Source organism: Spermophilus citellus (genome assembly GCF_964194105.1).
Source record: "Spermophilus citellus genome assembly, chromosome: 1".
In the NCBI taxonomy this organism is placed as follows: Eukaryota; Metazoa; Chordata; class Mammalia; order Rodentia; family Sciuridae; genus Spermophilus; species Spermophilus citellus.
The window spans coordinates 138,524,288-138,546,450 of NC_138182.1; the positions used below are offsets into that span (position 1 = coordinate 138,524,288).

The window sequence follows — 22,163 nt, forward strand, 5'->3', positions numbered from 1 at the left end:
ACAATCAACTCAAAGTGGATCAAGGACCTAGGAATTAAACCAGAGACCCTGCGTCTAACAGAAGAAAAAGTAGGCCCTAACCTCTATCATGTGAAATTAAGCCCCAACTTCCTTAATAAGACCCCTTTGGCTCAAGAATTAAAATCAAGAATCAAATAAATGAGATGGACTCAAATCTTCTGTTGTTTTAAGCCATCAGTGTGGAGCTCTTTGCTGCAACAGCCCTAGGACTCCAGTGTGGGGAAGGCCAGGTCTCACACACTGGCTCTGCAGCAGCGACATGGCAGGACATAATTAAGGCTGTTGTCTGGACCCCTGCAGGAGTCTGTCTGTGGCCAACTGCAGGAGCCTGGACTCTGCCCCTCTTCAGTCTAGTCTGCATGGATGCAAGAAGCAGTTGGGTGGCCTCTAAAAAAAGAAGTAAATGCCATCCTATTGCCCTCCCACTCTCCTGTTTAAAACCCTCCAATGGCTTGGATGGAATAAGGCCTGGTATCCTTCCCAGGGATGAAAAGGCAGTGCACAGTAGTCTCTGCCTCTTCTCTAACATCATCTTGTCCACTCCCTGCCCCTCTGTTCCCCTCCCCCAACATCTTCTTTCAAAGACCCCCATGATGTCACCCTCAGTGTTAGGGTCCCTGTCCATGCCAGCCCTTCTTCCTGCATTGTCTGAGACCCTAAACCTCTCCACACATTTCCCTGTAGTTCATTCTTGCCCATCTTCAGATCTCAGCTCAAACTTTGACTCCTCACAAAAGAACTTCCTGGCTCGTCACAGAGCCCTGGAACTTGTAATCCATGGCACTTAGCTCAGATCTCCAAATAACTTTGCGCAATTTCTCACTCTGTCTTGGTCATTAGATTCCAAGTTCTAAGAGGGCAAGTTGTATGGTTGCTCAGCTGGACTGAGCCCAGGCTGCTGTGAATCACTGCCGAGTTCTCCTGCATTGTTTTGTCTGATTTTACACCAACCCCACAGGGAAGCAGGTCTCAGTTCATCACCCTTACTTCCAGACGTTTCTGTCCCAAGTTTGCACAGCTAGCAAGCTATGTGCTGAAGGCACAGCTCAAATCCACTGCGGCCATTCAGGAATCTTCACTGCCCCAGTAATCAATTAATTCCTAAGTGGAATTTATCAGAGTTTCAACCTCTGAGGCCACTGAGAAATACCTGCTGAGGAGCCCGTGTGTGCCACGCTCGGGCAGGGCAGGCCCACAAGAAGATGGAGCAGACGGGATGGAGCAGGTCACAGCCCAGATAAGTCAGCATCACTCCTGGGATGGTCTCTGGCCTGTGGGTAGCAGGTTGCTAATGATGCCAAGGCTGCGGCCACACTGGGGCTGGCTCCTGGGACCTGTAGGTGGATCTGGGTCTTGTCATGTCTCGGCTTCACTGCATTTTTGGTCGTTAAAGTGTCTTGCTCATCTGCTTCCTGGGATGGATTTATTCCCTTGTAAGTCTTAGACAGTGATTTCTAAGGCACCGATAATTCATTTGGAAAGAGGGGAAGGCCCATAGTAACTGAAATCGCCCCCCCCCCGCCATCCTGTTGTGACACTTAGGTATTCTAGGCAAAGGAACAATTTTAAAGATGGTGTGGACCCTCATCTTCACTACCAATGTCAATGGAGTGATTTTTTCAAGGGTATGTACCCAGCCCTGAGTTATACGCTGCTATAATCATCATCTCAGTTGATTCTCAGAACTCCAGGAGGTGGGTGCTGATCACACTCCTGACTTAGAGGGAACCTGAGACCCAGAAAAGTTCTACGAAAAGCTACATGCAGACATCTGGGAGGTGACAGCCAGGAGTCAGACCAGGTGCTCACAAAGCTGGTGTTATTAACTATGCCAACTGCTCTACCCCCTCAATGCCCCTGGGGGCTGCACTCTGCCTGGAAGATACCAAGTTTCTGATCCCGCAGTCCCAAGCCTCTGGGTTGACCAGGGCTTTCACATTACTTCCTCGAAAAGCTTACAGGCAGGTAAATATAAATAGGAAAATTCAAGAGAGAGATGGGAAAGGAAAGCTAAGATACACTAGGATGAGCGCTGGCTGGTGAGAGGCTCGGGTGTAAATGCCCCGTTTACTGTGTAGATAGGGAAGCAAACCCGCCCTTCAGCAAAGACATCCTGATCTTGCTGCAAGTCCCTGGAAGAAATTCAGAGTAAAGAAGAAATTCAGAGCTCAAAGAAGCCTCAGAGTTCAGCTAGAGGACCTTCTTTGTTCTCCTGAGACAGATAACTTAAGCATAACAGGAACTTTTGATGTGGCTTTGGAAAACTGGTCATTTCTTGCACTGTAAAGGTACTTCTGCTGGGGAGGATTCAGTTCAGTTTAACAAGGAAGCATTGACTGGGCCCCTGCTGTGTGCCAGGAGCTATGTGGGTACATTCTTCCCTGTTGATCTAACATGGTGGTTTTCTAAGCCATTCCAGACCAGGTGCCTCAGTGTTACCTGGGCCCTTACTAGAAATGCCAGTTCTTAGGCCTCAGCCTGGACCTTCTGAATCAGATAGGCCCACCAACCTGCAGTTTAACGAGCCTTCCAAGTGACTCTCATGCTTGATGAGGTTTGAGAGGCCCAGATGTAACAATGCAGAAAGTGGGCACAGAGAAAGAAACTGAGGCCAACGTGATCCCGTTAGGATCTCTAAATGATTAAAAAGAGAACCCCTAAATTTCCTGCTAGAATAATGAGAAAACTGAAGTTCTTCAAGGCATCTAAGATATTTGCTGTCCCTCCCCAACCCCAGTAAACCTGGGAGGGGGATGGATGTTGGCTCGAGGACTGCCTTATGGCTTGGATCTGGAGTGTTCCCCAGAGACTCCTGTGTTGAAGGCTTGGTCCCCAGTGCAGCAATAGGGCTTTGGGGAAGTGACTGGACAAGGAGAGCTCGACCCTCACCCATGGATTAATCCCCTGATGGGTTCAGAGCCGAGTGGACTGCCCGGAGATGGTGGGAACAGTAGGGGAGGGGAGTGGGTCCTTGGGGGCATGCCCTTGGGGACTATATCTTGTCCCTGACACCTTTCTCACTCCCTCACTCTGCTTCCCAGTGGCCATGAGGTGAACAGCTGTGCTCTGCCGTGCCCTTCCACCATGACGAACTTCCTCTTGCAGGCCCAGAAACAACGGAGCCCTTTGACCATGGACTGAAACCTCGGAAGCTGTGAGTCAACATAAACCTTTCATCCTTAAGTTATTTTCCCCAGGTATTTTGTCACAGCAATGAAAACCATCACACTTGTCATCTTCCTCCTGTCTCAGCTCAGCCCTCAGAATCCCAGTGGTCTCCATCTGGCCTGGCTTCCCCTTCACCTCCCTCCTCATGGGTCTTCCCTCACCTTCTCAGAAAAGATCTGAGAAGTGACTGCCCTCTTGACAGGTTCCCTGCCACGGTGCTTACACACAGCCCTAAGAGTCCCCCAGGGCGCTGGTTTTAGATGGCTGCTCATCAGTCTCAGTATAAATCAGAAAGTGACTTTTGAACTTTTTGATTGCGACCCATAAAAAGAAATAGATTTTACATCATGACCTGAGACACTATTCATACAAACACACACATATATTACTAAACTATAAAAGCCCTGGGATGGGCTTTCTATTCGAATTCTCTGCAGTCCCTTTTTGTTAACAGCTGGGCTTGATGATGCTGTAAATGGTTTCATGACTTTCCTATAACGAGGAAAACCTTGGCCTGGGGCCCCCTTCTGGACCTACAGACCCCAGTGTCTGGCTGGCCCAACAGCTTAGAAGATGCCACTTTTGATTCTGGGACAGGCGGTCCTCTGACATGGCCACCCAAGGCCAGTGCTTCTTGCAAGACAGCCCATCGCTACTGTTGCGATGATCATTGAGCTTCTCAGATGCACAGACATGCATGCAGGGTGCAGCTCTATAAGCAGGATGAGAACTCTTGATGAGAACTCTTTTCTGTGATCTGAGACTCCTGGAACACCAACAGGTAGAGAAAGCCATTCCCCCCAGACAGCCCATTTCATCCAGCCAGAGACTCCAGAGAACGCACTTCACTTGTCTCCTATCACCCTAAGAGCTGCCAGGAAAACACGTGTATCAGCTTTTGGCATCTCTGGACCTATTGTCTCAGCTGCTGTAAAACACAGAGGCCACTGCAGATCTAAGGGGATGGGCCTAAAGCCTTTGTTAAAGGCCAACATAACCCCAGTGTCTGGCTGGCCCACTTTTAAATCAGGGGCTTTCAACACTCCAACTCAATACCCCCTTATTTAATAGGGGTACCTGTCTCGCATGGTGCCCTTTAATGCCTTAAAACAAAATCCACAAACAATTCAACCTAATACCCCTTTTCAAAAAATTCCATATCATGTCCCCACTGTGATAGGAAGGAAAAAAGATAAAATAGCAAGTATTTGCTATTTTGTAAGTATTTACGTTTTGCAGTATGTAAATGTCTACAAGAAGAAAGAGATGTAGCCAAATGCTTGTATAATAGCCCTCTCTGTTCTCGGATGACACATCCTTGGATTCAACCAACTGTGGATCCCAAGTATTTGAAAAAGTAAAACATCACATCTACTGAACAGATAACAGACTTTTCTTCTTGTCGTCATTCCCTAACAGTAGAGTATAAGAATTATTTAAATAGCATTTACACTGAATTAGGTGTCACTAGTAATCTAGAGATGATTTAAAGTACATAGGAGGTGTGTGTAGGTTATATGCAAAAACTACACAAAACTACTACTTGAGCACCTGCAGCACTGGAACCAGTCTCCTGAGGTGTGGAGGGACGACTGTGCTTGTGACTGCCACATTCTGGAATGTGTACTATTTTACCTAAGAGAATGCTCCCGGTGTGCGGGGTTGGCAGCTCAAGTGCCACGAGCAGCACTGCTCTGGAAGATGCAGTTTTAGAAAACTGTGAGCAACATCTGGCAGAATTTCAACCCAAACGAGCACAGTTTGCCTTGATGTCATGTATTCCTGGACAAGTCAGGGCAGTGGCAAACCTGGGGAGGGAAAGCAAAGATGTAGAGACAATTCCCTTCATCTGCGTTCACCCTGAAGAGAGTCCCGGATGTGTCTGTAAGTTGTTTTGGGTGGCAGCTGGAAACAGGGGAAGGGAAGAGGAGGTTGGTGAAGTGCTGAATATTCTAGGGCATTCCAGGAGCAAGGTGCATTTTGGAGGGACATCCAGGACCCAGGAGAGAGGAGTCAGCAAGGAAGGTCAGGTGCAGAGGGAGGGCGAGAGAGCACACGGCCTGGGGACCTTGGGAGAGCAACAGTGCCTGTTGGGATTGTAAGGGTTGCTATGGATTCTGTTAATGTCAGAGCTCTCCTCTCTTCCGGCAGGAGTTCAGTTAAGCTGAAGTCCTCCCAGATACTTTTGTTCACATGGATTCTTTCAGGACACTCTGAGCATCTAGGGTAAAAGCAGAGCAAGGGCCTGAGCCGAAACCAGGGACCAGGAGGAGCTGACTGATCATCACCTGCTGGGTCCCAGCGCGGACCCTACTCCACACAGTGGCCTTCGCCACTGCCTTACAAACTTAACCCTCCTGTCACATGTGGCAACAAACTCACAGTGAGTCCTGCCCCAGGTCACCTAACTCGTGGCAGTGTCTCCTGAGCTCAGGGTCACATCTGCTTCTTTACACCATTCCCTGTGGTCAGGGGCCTGCTGCTCTGATGACTTAGGGTAACATGTTAAGTTTTTTTTCCCCCCTCTGGCACTTTTCTGGGAATGAATGGTTGGAATGACCACAACCTAAAGACAAACTGTACACCTTCCCCAAACATTTGGTTTGAAACCACAAGCCCCTCTGTTCTCTGGCATCATGTTACAAATTACCCCGCTCCTGGCCACACAGGTATCTGGTCTGAGCACGCCTTTGGTGATTTTAAGAATGAATTACGCTCCTTCCTCAAGCAATCGCATCCGCCAGCCAGCTCTCAGAAATGGAAAGCACTTCATCACACAAATTAACTCCTCTTCCCCACTCCGCGGAAGATGAGTAATCTATTAAAGAAGAGATGCTATTATCTAAACAGGCAGCCTTGTCTGCACTTTTAATTTCAACTAAATGCCTCGGTCCCTTTCCAGCGGGTGGGCAGGGCCATAAACCTGTTGAATAATCAGATGACGAATAAAAACACTCCAGAAAACGCCACCATCAAGTTAATTACCACCTCCCCTGATTTCTGAAAGCGACTCCCCACCAATCAGCTGCAAATGAGAAGAGAAGGAGGGTCCCTGGGTGAAAAGCCCACTCTGGTTTTTCACTGGGTTGGAGCCCTTCCAGGGGAGCAGATTCATGAGCACTTCTAGCTGTGGGCTCTTGGTAGCTGCTCTTAAATCATGTCAGGTTGTCAGATGTCGGAGAGCAACATGTGTTTCATTTAGGACGCTGGCTTCCGTGCCTATCGTTTAAGGTGTTATTAAAAAAAGGGGAGAAAAAAATCTCCACTTCAGCAACGGTGTTGGCCTGTGAGTTTCATATTTGTTAAAGGGCAAAACTGTCCCCTGGGGAAAAGTTGCCTGCTCAGTTCATAGGAAGAAAAAGCCGAACATATGTTAGAGCTTTAATGGCACCCTTTCCAGCGCCTGTCAACCCTCCCCTTCTCAAAACCCCGCAGCCCAACCCAGCGCTGAGTGTCTGGAAGCTTTCCATCCAGGGCTGCTTCCGCATTGGTTAGTGTCAGAGCAGGACCCGAGGGGCCACCTCTGGCTGCTTACAGAAGCTCCCCCCGCCCCCGAGGGATTAATATGGGGTACTCAGGTCTTCTGGTCTCCAATCCCTCCTCTCTCATCCTGACCACATGGTGGCCATGGCACAGATCTGCTGGTGTCGCGGGTGGCATTTTAGGTCTCTCAACAATGGCCCTCTAGAGCCCCCCTTTTTAGATCCGCCTCCAACCTCAACCCTGTGCCTGATCCACTCCTTGCGGATGCTACTCCATGAGTCTCCTTGTCTCTCTCCTTGACTCTTGCATGTCCCATGACTCAGAGCATCCTTCTCTGCTTCTCCTTCTTGGGGAAGCCCATTCCTCCCTCCAGGTTGAGCCTATAGTGGTCCTGAAGCAGCATCCCCACAAGTGATGCTCTCACCTCCGATGAACCTGAGGGCAGCACCTGCTCCATCCACGCTGCACGCTCCTGTTCAGGACATGTGCCCATCCACCTGACATAGTTTTCAAGAGGGCAAGACCCAGGCGGATTCATTTCCTTCCCAGCACTGACACACTAAAGGTGCTAACAGATGCTTGGTGAATGATTCTGACTTGATATATTTTACTTGGCACTTGCTGCTTTTATTTATTTATTTTTCTAGATGCATACAAGTGATGAGCTTCCAGAGGACTCATCTGAGGGAAGATATAAAGCATGTTTGTTTGGAGGCCCTGTCATCCAGATATTCACTTCTGAGTCTCCAAACATTGGAGGTAGTGTTGGCAAGCAAGTCCCAGCAGGGTATCCATCAATGAATATCCTGACCACTCTTGAAACTGCCACTCAAACATCACTCCCTACTTAACCCAAGAGTACATCTCTGCCCATCACATCCAAGCCAAGGGAGACAGCTCTGTTTCACATGTGGTCATCAGCAATAGAACACAAGTCGATAATAATAATATGGGGACCAGTAAATGCAAAGGCCGTGGGGCGGATCAGGCAGGGTGTAAAGCAGTCACTGATTTTGTTTGTTTTTGGGGTTAGATAGTTAAGTCCATTTCTTGTAGACAGACGCTGGCACAAAATCATATTGAGACATGCCTTGGAGATTCAGACAGCATGCACAGAAAGGAACACCACAACCAGAATGGGTAGTTTCCATTTTCATTTATAAAGTGCTCTAGGTAGTTCATCTTTTTCTTTCTAAAATGGAAATGTCTTCATTATCTTTTTGTGATTCCAAAAGTGATGCATTAAAAAAATGTTTTAATCATCATGAGAGAGAGCATAACAGCTGACAAACCACACCAGTCCCTCCCACTGGAGATGGCCACACTTAACAGTTTGCTGTATTTCTTTCTCAATTTCCCTGTACTTTGAGGTTTATATATTTCTTTGGAAACTTGTCCCCCATCCCATTTAACAGTATGCTACAGTTGTTTTTCTATATCAGTATCTGCACATCTAGCTGGTTCTTCGCCCCCCCACCATTCCCTCTCTTGATCCTTGGGTTACCCCAAGTGGGGGGAGTGGCCTCATTATGACATGGAGATGAAGCTTTGTGGGGAGGAGCACTTTAACCAAAGCCGACAACTGACTGATTAGCAGACTGGACTCTTCGAGACTCTGTAACTCACGTCTTGTCCCTGTCACCATTCTGTTCACCTCCAGAAGACATAACCAGAACTAAAAGATAAAGCCACAGTTCAGATCAATATAAGAATAGGACTTCATATAAAATCTGTCTGCAGAAGAAACGAGTTGTCTTATGAGAGGGAGCTGCCCATCAGTGGAAGAGGCCAGCCAGAGGTGGAGCTTACTATGTAGGCACTGAAAAGACCCAAGTGTTGGCTAAATGGTTGGACTGTGTGGCTCAAAGGTCCCTCCAGTACTGGAATTGTGTGATTCAACAGTCCCAACATGACGTGCCTGTCTGTATGACTAGCTCTAAGAGTGTAAAAATCCAGCTAGAGCCGTGCTCCTTTAACCCAATAGCTCCTTCTGAGATGCACTTAGTAATTAGCGTAGAGCAAACGTGGTTTCCTTCCACAAGCTCTAGCCTATTTAATCTAGCCCTATAATTTTCTCTCTACCCCAGCTGTGAGCAACTTGCACTTTTCAATCTTGTATTTGCTTTATGTGTCAAAGACCAGAAGACACAGGGAATGCTGCCTCGGAGGGACCTCCATGATTAACACGGGTTGTGAGCTCTGTGCATTCTGAACCTAGACCATGGAGGCCCAGGACACTTGTGGACCTTTAGCTGTGTGTGAGCTGACTGATGCTCACGTGTTCTGAACTGCTCTGTGTTCCAACACACGTGAAAACACACACACACACTCACACACAACCAGTCCTCACTGCTGCTGGAGTGAAGGGGTTACTTTGCATACCACTGGGGTGGTTCAGGAGAACAGAAGGAGCTGCCTGCTGCTGGGGCATCAGAGCTCAACAGGAAAAAGATCACACTGGCCCTGGCACGCTAGGGCAGGAAGCTCTCGGCCCTGGAGAGGCATTTTGTTCTCCTGTAGCAACACAGATGGCCGTCTGGTCATGGAAACCACAGACAACCAGCATTGTCCAGAAGCCAGGTGGTAAGATCCCAGGCACTCTGGCATGCCCCATGGTACCTACTGCATCTGGGTCTGTCACAGGGCCTGTCTGCCATTGGAGGTGAGCCCATGCCCGTGGGTTACCACTGCTTTCCTCTGGAGGGGTATTTCAAAAATCATCTAGGTACTATGTGCTTATTTTGGAAATTACTGGAAAAATCAATGCAAAAATAAATCAAATATCACCAATTAACCCACCAAGTGGCTTCTTTTAATACTTTCTAATCTGTTGGGGCTTTAATGTTCTTTTAGTGGAAAATCCCTGCATCCCGAGGGGCAGCCTTTCTTGTTCCATACTGTACAGTGCAGCGCCACATCACACTCAGCAAAGCCTCCAGCATTTCTCACTTGGAGCCGATCAAAACTAAGATAACCATGCTCAGGCCCCAGGTTGATTGATAAAGACATTTCTGCTTCGAGAACAGCATGAAGAACTGACACCCACAGAGCGTACTCCCTCTAGACACGGTGCTAGGCATCCTTCAAGTACTATCTACTGTCCACAGTGTCCCTGAAAGGTGGGACTGTCATCCCCATTTTGAAGATGAGAAAACTGAAGCTTGAGAGTTGAGGGATTCTGCATGCTGCTAGTAAGAGGTAGAGTCCAGGGAATGCATCCAGGGCTGCTGGGCTGCAGAGCCCGTGCCCCTCACCACGGCTTCCTTTGCTGGTGGAAGTGTGTGCAGAGACCAGTGGCACCTCTGCAGAGCCCTCCTGAGCTGAGTTTCAGTGGAATTCAGCAGAGAAGGCATTCTAGACAGAAAGAACCACCTATTCAGAGGCACAGCATCCTAAAGCATCCGGGTACACAGGGAATTAGAGTCCAATGGCACTTCCCTTGTGATAGATGGTATTAATGAACAATAAGGAATTTATAATTTATTTCCATTGAAAGAATACACTTCCTGAGAATGTATGAGAATTAAATTAGGATTTTCTAGAAACAAAAATTCAGTGTATGAAGGATTAGGACACCAATGTCCCCAGGGGAGGGGGAACATGTTAAATCTCTAAAACCTGGCAGGAGACAAATTATTGGTTCAACCACCTTCTTTTTACTAAGATGGTATATTTTAATTAAATGAGAAATACATGCATCTATTCTCCTTATAAAAATAAGTAAAGCAATACAAACACGAGGGTAAAGTTTCTCTTGGCCCTGAGACTGGTTCAGTCCTGTCTCATAGGCAACTGCTATTAGCGTTGGTGCCATTTGTAAGCACACATATGCACAATCACACACACACACCTTGAAAACAGTGTTTTGTTGTGCTTGTGTGCAGCGACCCCATCCCAAGCTGTGAGGCAGCTTGTATTTTTCCTTTATGACACACTTAGAGCTCTGCTTATGTCACTCAGTCCCAGTACACTGGCTTGAATAGCTGTATCATATTTCATGTTAATGTCATCGTTTATTCCCTGTTCCTTGCTGACGACTAAATAGTCGTTTCTGACTTGGTACCATTAACAAGTGGTGCTATAGTGCGCACCCTTGGTATACAGAGTGCTTCACCAGGATGGAAACCTGGAGGTGGAATTCTTAGATTATAGGATGTCACATTAAATTTTGTTTGATATTTCCAAGTGTTTCCCTTTGAAGTGGCTTTCCTAGTTTTTAGTCCCAACAACAAACAGTTCCTATTTAGAAGCTGAGTATCTTGGGAAGGAAAGTGGTATAGAGGGAGGAGAGAGGGTGTATTTTATGGGACATGTTCAATGTAATAAAACACTTAGAAAATAATGACTTTGCATAACATAAATTAGATAAAGTGGTGCTGGTCTGACATGATGCACCAAGGGATGGCCCTTTCAAGAAGGGGGCTATGTTCTGCATCCCCCCCCCACCCTCTCAAGAATGTCAGGTGGATGGTGGGGAAAGATAGGACATTTTTTTTTTTTTTTTTGTATTGAGGGTCACTTGACCACTGAGCCACATCCACTGCCCTATTTTGTATTTTATTTAGAGACAGGGTCTCACTGAGTTGCTTAGTGCCTTTGAACTCACGATCCTCCTGCCTCAGCCTCCCTGGCCACTGGAATTACAGACGTATGCCACTGTGCCCGTCAGGATATGTATGTATGATGTATATATATGTATATATTAGAGGAAGAAGAGAACCCTGTTAGGTTGGGTGAGGCCACTGATCCAGAAGGGGGCCTATAGGCCGACTTCTCTCCTCCCTGGGCCTCTGAGGCCGCCTGTGTTTTGGGAGGTACGTCTGGTCACCGTCAAAGGCATGGAGGTGGGCATGAACTTCCAGGACCAGAGGCTGGACTGCTCCACTGACCTCATAAATCTCTCTCGTGCCCAGCTGGTCCGAGTGAAGAGGGAAGCCCAGGATTTCAGGGGTGAGACGTAGATCCAGAGGTCAAAGTGGCTTCTGTGGACAGAGGGGGTTAGGAAGGTGTGCTTTCCATAGCGTTAATGGAACAGGAAGGAGGAGCCAACCATTCAAAAGAGGGCCCGGCTCTGCTCCAAAGTGTGCACCAATTAAGATGATTACTGGTTTCCTTACAACACAAATACTAATGGCCTGTCACACTCTGGCATATTTTTCTTGGTAACCTTCAACTCCGAGTGATTAATAAGGCTCTCGTGGCGTGGCTCACACGAACAGGCAGAAAGCAGGAAAAAACTCACACAAGACTCTGATGAATGCACAGGCAACGAGGCAGAGTCTGTGGAAACGTCTGCACAGCGGTGACAGCGGGGGAGAGCCCTGCTGCAACTGGTGGGGGAGGCCTGAGAACTCTGAGGAATTGGGGCTGGCCCCCAAATCCCTTTGCCTCTCTGGACCCCAGTGTCCTGTCTGTAAATTGGGGAGAGTAATTCCATCCCTGCCTGTCAGGCAGATGTTTGTACAGGGATAGGGGTGTGGGGGGGGTGTGGGGTGGGGGGGTGCCTAAGGGAGAAGCAGCTGGGAAGGCTGTTATTGTCAGACATTGACAAAGAAACGGGAAACAGCAGGAGCCGGAGCTGGGCACAGCCTGTGAGAGCAAGCCTCCAAGATTGGGCAGACTTAGGTGGGATGGCTACTTTTTCTGCAGACCAGCTCCACCAAGTTACTTAGGTTGCTCTAAGCCTTAGTTTCCTCATCTGGAAAGTGGGCATGATAACGAGAACACCACATCTTACGGTGTTAGGATGAAATAAGATGATGTATGCAAAGTGCTCGGCCAACCTAGTGACAGAGGTGGACAGAGGATTAATTCTCATGAGTTCATTAATATTTCTATTATTGTTGCTTTAAATCAGGAAGAATGGCATCCGCCTTGGATTCCCCAAAGAGATCCTATCTCCCCAACTGACATTTACTAGGCTCCTCCCCCCCAGGCCAAATGCTGCAAATCCAAGCTCCTTCATGTACTCAGTGTCAGGACATCCCCCCACCCCATGCCCCACATTTGATTCCCTCTCAGGGTTCCATGAGCGTCATTTAGGGAGAAAAAGGCAAAGACTGTTTTCCATTCGACCTTTTCAGAAATGCGAACTGCTAAGCAGAGGTACCAACACCTCGATGATGCGTTGTGTTTAAAAGTCAGTAATTAATGAGGATGTGGTCAGAGAGGTTCCACCTGAGCGCTCTGTTTTTCCCCACGTGTGTCCAGGGCTGTGCAAACATGGTCTCCCACCAAGCACTGTGGGTCTCCCGTTAGTCCAATCCTCCCCTTGGCTCATAAGGGAAGCAGTCCCTAGGAGAAGCTTTAAAGGTTGGAGGGCCAGAAGTCCTGACAGCAAATTGTGGGTCCACATATTCTCGGGCAGCGTGGGGATGTGCGGTACATGGGCCAGAGGGGAAAGCCGCATGTCCTGCAGGGCTGGTGAGGGAAATGCAGGCCCAGGGGACTGGAGAAGAGGAAACCAGGAACTCCCCGACTTCTAAATACTGGCAATTCAATCAGAACTGAAAAAATTATTTTGAAGGTCGAATAGGATGGGCTGTAGCCATCACCTTGAACGCAACATAAACACTTCAAAGTTTATGACCAAGAGCAAAGGAGGAGCGATTCACCAGAGTTCTCTACAACTAAAGGAGTTTAATGGATGGAAAAAAAGAAGACAATAAAAAGCACCTGTAATCCCACCACCCAGACCACTATTAACACTACGATTCACGTAACTTCCGAACATTAATATGTATTTAATCACATTAGTATGTATTTATATACACACACATACATGACATATAAGTCATGTATATGGCTATGGATGTCCCATGTGTTTTTGAATTTATAGGGAATGAGCCTAGATGTAAATACCAGCTGGTAGCCTTCCTTTTCAGGTAGTTGCCCTGTACTTCTGTCATCTCTGCACACTGTAATTTTTAGGCACCTCTCTTACACCGAACCCTCCTCCCTATTAAAATGTGCCCATTTGGCCAACACAGGGCTGAGCCATGTTCGCCAGGTTTAAGTGATAAACAGTCTCCTTTGAAAGAAAAAAGTTACTGTGGCTTCTCCCTAAACATTCCCAGGGATTTACCCAAGAAATACTAACAAGGGTATTGGCATAGAAATGGAAGTTTCTGTTTTTTCATTGTGAATTTTCACTGTAAAGAGAAGTTTTATTTTGGTAAAGTAGCTTAAGAGAGTAGGAATCAAAGTGAAGATGTGTCAAATCCCTGTCTGCCTCCTTGACCTAGTGCCTCAGCCCCTGCCTCCGTGCAGGCCCTGGAAGGACCTCAGAAGCCTCAGAAGGATCCGGTTTGCGCCCTGTGCACCTGAGGCCTGGAGGAGCACCCAGCTTCTCCCAGATCTCCCCTGTTTCACCTTCGGGGAGAAAAACCACACTATCTGCTTTTATATGTCAGATTCTTGGGTAAGATTTCTTCTGGAAAATGTTTTACTATTGAAAAAAGAAAGATTGGAAAACACAGCCATGGGCCATTCTCTGGCCATGACAGATGAGGAGATCATGATCCAGAGTGGGCAGGGCCTTCTGGATTCCAGGAAGCCTATGGTGGAAAGGAAGGCCCGGGGACTCAGCCCCCCTCCCTCAGCCCCAGGCCTCTGATCCCTCCCCTACAGCCTTTTACACCCCACCTCCCACACTCCCAGTGCCCTGCCCACTCTGTCTCCCCCAGATTATCAAGGCTCCCTATGTATTTCCTCTCACGTGCAGATAGAAACAAAAGAGAATGGAATGTGAGAGTCTCCAAACTGAGTCCTGACTCCATCCTAGAGGGGTGCGCAGCTACAGGGGGATCCAGCATCCCCAAGAGACGGGGAGCTGCTGCCCTTGGCCGGTCAGTGAGGCAGGCTTCATCTCTAGTCAGAGGAGCCCTTAGGTTTCCACTGGAAGACAAATGCAATTCCCCTTCCAAACACCAGACAGAGACTTTCCAGAAATGAAGGCGCCCTGCGTCCTAGAGCCAGAGGTCTGGAGGTAGCACTGGGCACCCAGTTTGTGAGCTGGAAGTGGGGGTGCGCTGGCCTGGACCTGTCTTCAAACTTGGCATTGACCTGAAGCCACTCTCTTGTCTTTTCTGGGCCTCAGTTTCCTTGTATCTGAGATGTGGCTCCCTCCATGCAGCAGCCCTCACCAGACTATAGGGAGAACAAGACGAGGGTGGTGCCTGGCCTTGGTCTCATGTGCTATGTCACTGACCCTAGGCATTCTGTCGACCTCATCTACAAAATAGGAGCAGGCCACCTTATTAATGCTGGGAGGAGCAGTGAGGGTATGGGAAATTCTCACTAAAAAAGAAAGTCAGCTGGGCTGAAGATGCAGCTCCGTGGTTCTGTCTAGACCTAGCATGAGTGAGGCCCAGGGCTCCATTGCCAGCATGGCCAAACAAAACAATAACAAAACAACAACAACAACAACAAACACAGGAGAAAAGAAAGTACACCCCCAAACTCACTTCTTTCTTTGACATATAATAGCATCTGCTGCCTCAAAGACACCATGTTTTGGCAAGTGCCCATGTGGCCAGCAAGCTTTTCAGGCATGTCCTCTCCCACTGTGCCTGGCCCCTTGCCCTTGAACTGCTCACTCTCCAGCTGGAGAGGCCGGTGCCAGGCCAGGGACAGGAAGATCCAAATGATGAGGGAGAGCTTGCAGCCTGAACATTCAAGCTCCGGGTCTTTCAGGGAAGAGGACAGCAGGGGACGGAGCAGAAGAGCCTTCTCAGAGGTGGGAGGGCCTGACCGCTCCAGGCCCTGAAGGGTGAGGAGGACTGTCAGGAGGCAGAAGAACAGAGGTTCATGATGTGGATTTGAACTGATTAGCACACAAGGCTGGCCACATACCTGCAGTGACAGGATTACACAGACACACCCAGGGTCATGCACACCTGGGCTGGGGCTTTAGTAGCTATAATATCGACACTTTTTCTCCCACCCAGGAAGGCACAGGGGTACAGCCAATGTGAGTGTCATTACCACAAAGATACACAGACACAAAGCCTGTGCGCCTTCTCTCCTGTCCTCAACCCCTCTCCCCAACTGCTGCCTCCCACCAAGAGGCATCCCACCGGCATCAGTCCCCAGGAGTCACACGAAACATCATGCATTACCATGGGGCATGGGACATGCCTGGCGAGTTAGCTTGAATTCTGACCAGTGGGAAACAGGAGAGGAGAGGGCCAGTTGAAAACTGTCCTCTCCTCTCTCTTGTCTCTGTGCTACTCCAAGATGCTGCTCCTTCTGGTGAGAAGGGCCCTTGGCGGAGTGAGGGCGTGCACTGAGTGCAGGAATGTGGTGTTCACAGTCACCCCCACCCCCTCTCCTGCTGCCTGTTGCTAAGTATCCCTGTAGGATCCCAGCCCCTCAGGTTGAAGCTCATGTCTTCGAGTTCATCAGGGTATCCCTACAATCTTACTCAAAGCCTGGTATGCAGCTGGGGCTCAGCAGAGATTTCTGGAAGCAGGAAAAAGCACAGACAACCTGGCTCAGTGACCCACCCCCTCCACCCAATGTGCGGAAGAACACAAATTCTTGGCCACAGCCAAGTCCCTGATAAATAATACATTTCAAAGAATATCTGCAGGGCAAGAACCCAACCTCACAGCCCTTGGTCCCTTCCTAGAGCTGCAAACATTCCCTGAGAGGGGGTAGCTATAGAGAGCAGGAGAAGAAGGGAGCGGCTAAGGACCCCTGGTCCAAGAGGCACCTGCAGATGACACAGAGCTGGAGACAGAGGACATTCCAACTTGAGTCAGAGGCCCTGTGAAACTTCTTCCCTGCTGTAGTCATGGGGAGATTAAGGGCAATCAAAGGTTTCTTAAACCAACAGGAGTGAATAAAATTTCCCAAGCAGCCGGGTCAAAGTGCTCCTGTGTTTGGCAGGATTCGCCTTTCTTAATTTGGCCAGTGCCTAGTTTGCACATCCATGCAGTGTGCCACCCAGTGTAGGCTTTGCCTAATTAACACTAGCGTTCAGAGGCTGTGTAGCATCACATGCCACCAAACAGGTGTCTGTGTGAACAAACATACAATTGGCATGACTAAAAAAAGGCACGTGACAGTGATGGGACCAAGGCCAGCTCCTTTTTGCCTCCTGACTGACAGAAAAGGCCTTGGGGAAAGTGGTGAGATGTAAAGAAATAGTGGGGGAGCCTGTGGCCTACCTGTCCCAGGGAAGCTCCCAGCTCCCACCTAGAGCTGCGTGGTCCTGAGCCAACCAACTTCCCCCTCTCGAAGAAGCAGGGTTTCCATGGCACACTTCTGGCTATAGCTATTGGTTTTTGCTATTATAAACAACACCACGTGACTATCCACATATATGTGTGTGTAAAATATCTGCTTGTTTATTTTTTATTGTTTCCTTAGAAATGTTTCTAAGATGGAATTGCTACATGAAAGGAGTTTTGATGCAGACTGCCAAACTTGCCTTTCAATTTACACTCCCCCACCAGCAGGTGATTGCAATTGACCTTGGAGTGAGGGGCTATGGACCCAGCCTCCTGCACCTGGGCCCAGGACACCCAAGAACAGGGAAATTCCTGACCTCTGCACCTACCCCTGGTCCTCCCACTGCCTCTGCCTCCACTCTGTGTGAACTGAATGTCAATGGCTGCTGTCTCTAGAATCGTGCTGTCTGGTAAAATTTTCTGGAAGTTCCATAAGTGTGTTGTCCCCGTTACAGACTGCTGCTGAGCACATGAAATGAGATTTGTTCAACTCCCAAACCGAACTTTTATACTGAAGTTCAGTTGATTTAAATGGGATAGGTGTATGTGGCTAGTGATTACCATATCGTACAGCACAGATCTGGGAGTTTAGGAGGGACTGTAGCTTATGCTTCTCCTATAATTGATAACCACGGTGGCCAGAGACCTTGCATTAGAAGCTTCAGTTCTGATTTCAAATAATCTGTTGCTGCTGACCCATAAACACTGACACGTTGGACTTTCTGAAATGTCTATAAATTTGATATTTTAGAATTTGCAACTCCCAGGTGACATTTCCTACCTGGAATCCTTTGTTAGATTATGTGTCCCGTTAGGGATCAGGAAAGGATCTCCCAGCCCAGCAGAGAGGACAGAAGGCACAGCTTCCCTCCAGGACTGCAGATGGACCTTCCTGCCCCTGAGCTTCTGCTCCTGTGTTCCTTCAGCCTAGGAAACCTCCTTCACTAGGCAATGACACCTCCCCCAGGAAGCCCTCCCTGATTATTCCCATTTAGCATCAAAGGCATCACCCTCCAATTACAGGTATTTGACACCCCTGAGACCCTATTTATCCCCTGTTTTAGGTCAAATCCCCAAACTTTCACAACTGGATTTATTATTCCAGACTTATTTGAAATACCAAATTAGAAAAAAAAGAAGGTTCACAGGGAAAGATATACAGAGGGTGACAAGAAATAAATATCATCTAAGAATCAATATTTAGACAAAAAACACAAATTCCTATCTTTGGCTTCTGAAATTGGAGCCATTGGTCACTCTGTACAAGGGTGAATACTTCCCAAACTCAGGAGTTCCTAAGGGTGGTGCGTCGTTAATAGCTGATGCTCATTGCGACAACTAAAGACATCAAATGACAGCTCTCAGCTCTGGGGAAGAAGCGAGGAAGTTCTCCTAGAGTTGTAGGAGTTAAAGCCTGGGGGGAATCTTAAGACACCAAAGCACAGAGAGGTGATGACGTTTACTTAGGATCACAAAGCAGGGCTGGAACCCAAGCTGGTCAGCTCATTTTCATACCAGTAGCTGGGAGAGTCGCTGGATGGACTTTTGACTCCACAATGCCACTGAACTGATGAGGTATTTATGGAGGAAAGAACAATGTACCCCCCACCCCACTTTACAAAGTCTTTTTCTCTTACACCGATGACAGACACTGGGAAAGGCTGTTTCTTCATAGAGAAACGGAGGTCAAAAGGAAGAAAGAAACAAGGATTGGCATTTGTGCTTCATGACTACCGTAGTGTGAACAGCGTGACTTGGGGGTGACATAATATCGGCAAGGTCAAATTGGGGCAATTAATATACAAGCTGGTATTACAAAAGGGCTGTGTGAGCAAAGACTGAAATAAAAGTGAAATTCTCCAAACATATAGCTGTCCATCAAGATGTAAATGACAGGAGAGAAACAAGCAACTGACAATACACAGATGATTTCAATGCTCCGTGCATCACCGGCCATTTATTTTGGGGCTTGGGTTGTGGAGGAAGAATAATAGGATTGATCTAGGGCGGTTATAAAGCACCACTGATAAATAAATATCTATCTTCCCATTCTATGCAGGAGCAGGTGCTCAGAACAAGGTGGCTCCCACAGACAGCTTTTTAAATGATCCCTTGCAATGCCATTACAGCCTTCCAGCAGATAATAAAGCTTCATTGTCTTGAATAATTTAAGATTTTCCAGTGCCATGAAGGTTGTAGGGAAAGAAAATCACACTCTGCTTTAGAGGGGGAAAAATTCTCAGCAAATCAGCAGTGAGAATTCTGGTAGGGAAATGCCTGGGTTTTCATTCTTTTTCCTAGTAGGTGGGTATGTGGTCTGGCTTAACCTGGCTCCTGATTTTCAAAGTCCAAGTGCCAAGAATGAATGGCTCTATGATAACAAACAAGGAGAAGATAGGCATTCTATCCCCTGAGATGATTTCTACCATCTACATTCAAGTGTGTTACTCTGAACTCCAAAAAACTTGAGTTTAGACCCTGAGTCACCCCTGGCTATCTCTCTGGTTGGGACTTTCCTAACCTCAGTCCCATCATATGTAACATCAGATGACAATGCTGATCTCATAGCATTCAGGGAGGCTGTGAGTTAGCAGTTCTTAGCACATATTAATAAATGGTGGCATTTATTATTTTCGTTTCATGGGTTATTATTAACAGTCATATCTTCAGTGTGGAGTCTCCAAGGCATATCTAAAAATGGGAGATGAAGGAAAAAGAAGGGACAGATGACCAGGTGAATTTCCTGTCAAGGAATGCTGTGGCATCAAGGTTGGGGTTACTCTGAGCCAAGCACTGTTCTGAGTACTCTATGTGCAGCATCTCAATTAACCTGCACAGTTCTCTGCAGAAGCAGCCCAAGTTTGTTCTTGGAGGTGCATGAGGTTGAGCACTAGCTCCATGTCATCCTGCCATCTGATTAGAGTTTGGGTTTTTAGGACTCAAGGATTCAAAGCCCAAGCAACTTTAGGTTTAAGTCCTACATTTAGTTTTTTTTTTTTTTAAAATTTGTATCAAGTGCGATTTCACACTATTATCAAAGCAGCAGCATCTATAGAGGAATTGGTGGTCATAAAATTTGGTTCCAGGTACTGCCCAGGTGGGCTCTTGAAGTTAAGCTGGTATAGACACAGCACACGTGGATATGTCCAAAGAACTGACAGTGCTGATCAGCCCTGCTCAGAGTCTGTACTGCATGTGCTGCGTTCACAATTAGCTAGGACGTGCAAATGGGGAAGATATTTGACCACACTAGTCAAGAAATAGATTCAAGGATGATCTTTGGCTTATGTTTCCCAGACAGTCATTATGGAAAGCAGTATGGAGGTTCCTAAAAAAATTAAAAACAGAACTACCCAACAATCTAGCAATCTCATTTCTGGGTACATATCCAAAGAGAATAAAATCCTTACCCTGAAGAGATGTCTGTGCTTCCTGTTCATCGTAGAAATACTCAAAATAGCCAAGTTATGGAAATCTAGATGTCCATTGATAGATGAATGGATAAAGAAAATGTATATGTATATAGACACACACACACACAGAGGAATATTATTCAGTGTTAAAGAAGAAGGAAATCTTGCCATTTGCAAGAACACAGATGAACCTGGAAGACATTATGCTAATTAAAATAATCCAGATGCTGAAAGACACATACTTTGTGATCTCATATCTACATGTGAAATCTAAAAAAGCTCAGCTCAGTAACAGAGAGCAGAGTGGGAAACCTGAGAGGCCAGAGGGTGGGGAACAGGAGATGTTTGTTAAAGGGGACAAACCTTCTGTTATAAGCTGAGTCAGTTCTGGAGACCTAATGTACAGCATAATGACCACAGCTAATAACACTGGATCACACACTTGAAATTTTCTAAAAGAACCAATCTTAAGTATTCTCACCACACAGAAAAAGGTAATTATGTGAGGCGATGGACGTGTTAATGAACTCGATTGCGATTGTATTCACAGTGTGTATGAAATCATTGTGTTGTACAACTTTAATATAGTTTTTATTTGTCAACTATATTTGCATAAAGCTAGGATGGGGAAGGATGAGCTGTGGCTGATATTTGATGCATATTTTCAGTGAGGGAACAGAAAAGGACACGACTAGAGCGTCCACGTCTGCTGCTGGTGGCCTTGCCCTTGAGCTCAATGGAGGACCCTGCAGGAACATCGGAGACCCTAGGGACAGCCTGGACTTTGAGGAGCTGTGTATTGATTTCTGGAGGGGACTGGCAGCTTGTGGGGCTGTGGCTGGCCAGCAACAGGTGCTCCCTGAGTGCAGAGGACACGCATCATTAACCAGCCATACGACCTTAGGCAAATCCCTAATTGCACATTCTCTTCTCTAACATACATGTTGGGTGCCAGTTCCTGAAAGCAGTGCAGAAATCCCCTGGATTCTGAAGTCCTGCTGCCTGGGAACATTCAAGCTTTCGATCATCAGTGGAACGCCCTGATTTCTCCTGATTTAAAAATAGACTTTGTATGTGGGTAACTTGCAAAAGCTTGAACTTGAGGTTTCACGTATGTAGAACATGCTAAGAGAGAGAATCCGTAGGAGTGTGGAAGAAATATTTTAAAATAAAGGTTGAAATGTGAATAGAGCCAGAGTGACTGTTCTTGAGCTTGCTCAGTTACCACATATTTTAGAATTTTTTTTTCCAATGGAAGGAATTTGGGGGTGAGGATACAAATGGGGTCTTCCAAAACCTGAGGGAGTCATGAGAAGTTTAGGGTGGAAGTGGACCCTGGGTGGACCATGAGAAAAGAGTGATTTAATTCAATGAGGAAATACTTTCTCGAGAGCTGTCCTATTGATCATGACACAGCAGGGTAAACAGCACAGGTACACAGAGATAGCCATCAGGCTTAGTGACATGGCCATCAGCTTTAGTGATGTGGCCTTAAGATGTACCAGCAGCAAACCCAAGCGGATGAGTGTACAGAGCTCAAAGAACCAAGACCTGAGGTGCTTTTGATTGGAAGTGTTCTGTTCCCAAGGTGTGATAGTGGTTGGGGTGGGCTCATATGAAGGACGTTTGAGGGCAAAAATGCTCACGGGAGAGTTTCACATGTTCCAAGAAAGGCTGGGACTCTGTGTGCTAGAGAGCAGGGCTTTTAAGCCAGGTGCCCAGAGTTTGGAGGAGATGTGATCTGCACCAGAGCAGACCGAAATGGATAACAGAAAAGGCAGGAAGCTTCCCACGGAGGATCAGGATGGGCCCCAAGCACATTCTCCCCGCCACCAAAAATTTA

General features: G+C 47.2%; 1 protein-coding gene across 5 annotated transcripts in view; it reads right to left on the minus strand.

Annotated features, from left to right (window-relative positions):
- GALNT10 (polypeptide N-acetylgalactosaminyltransferase 10) overlaps positions 1–22,163 on the minus strand; it is a 243,882-nt gene that overhangs the window by 70,859 nt on the left and 150,860 nt on the right. The gene's annotated exons all lie outside the window — the stretch shown is intronic.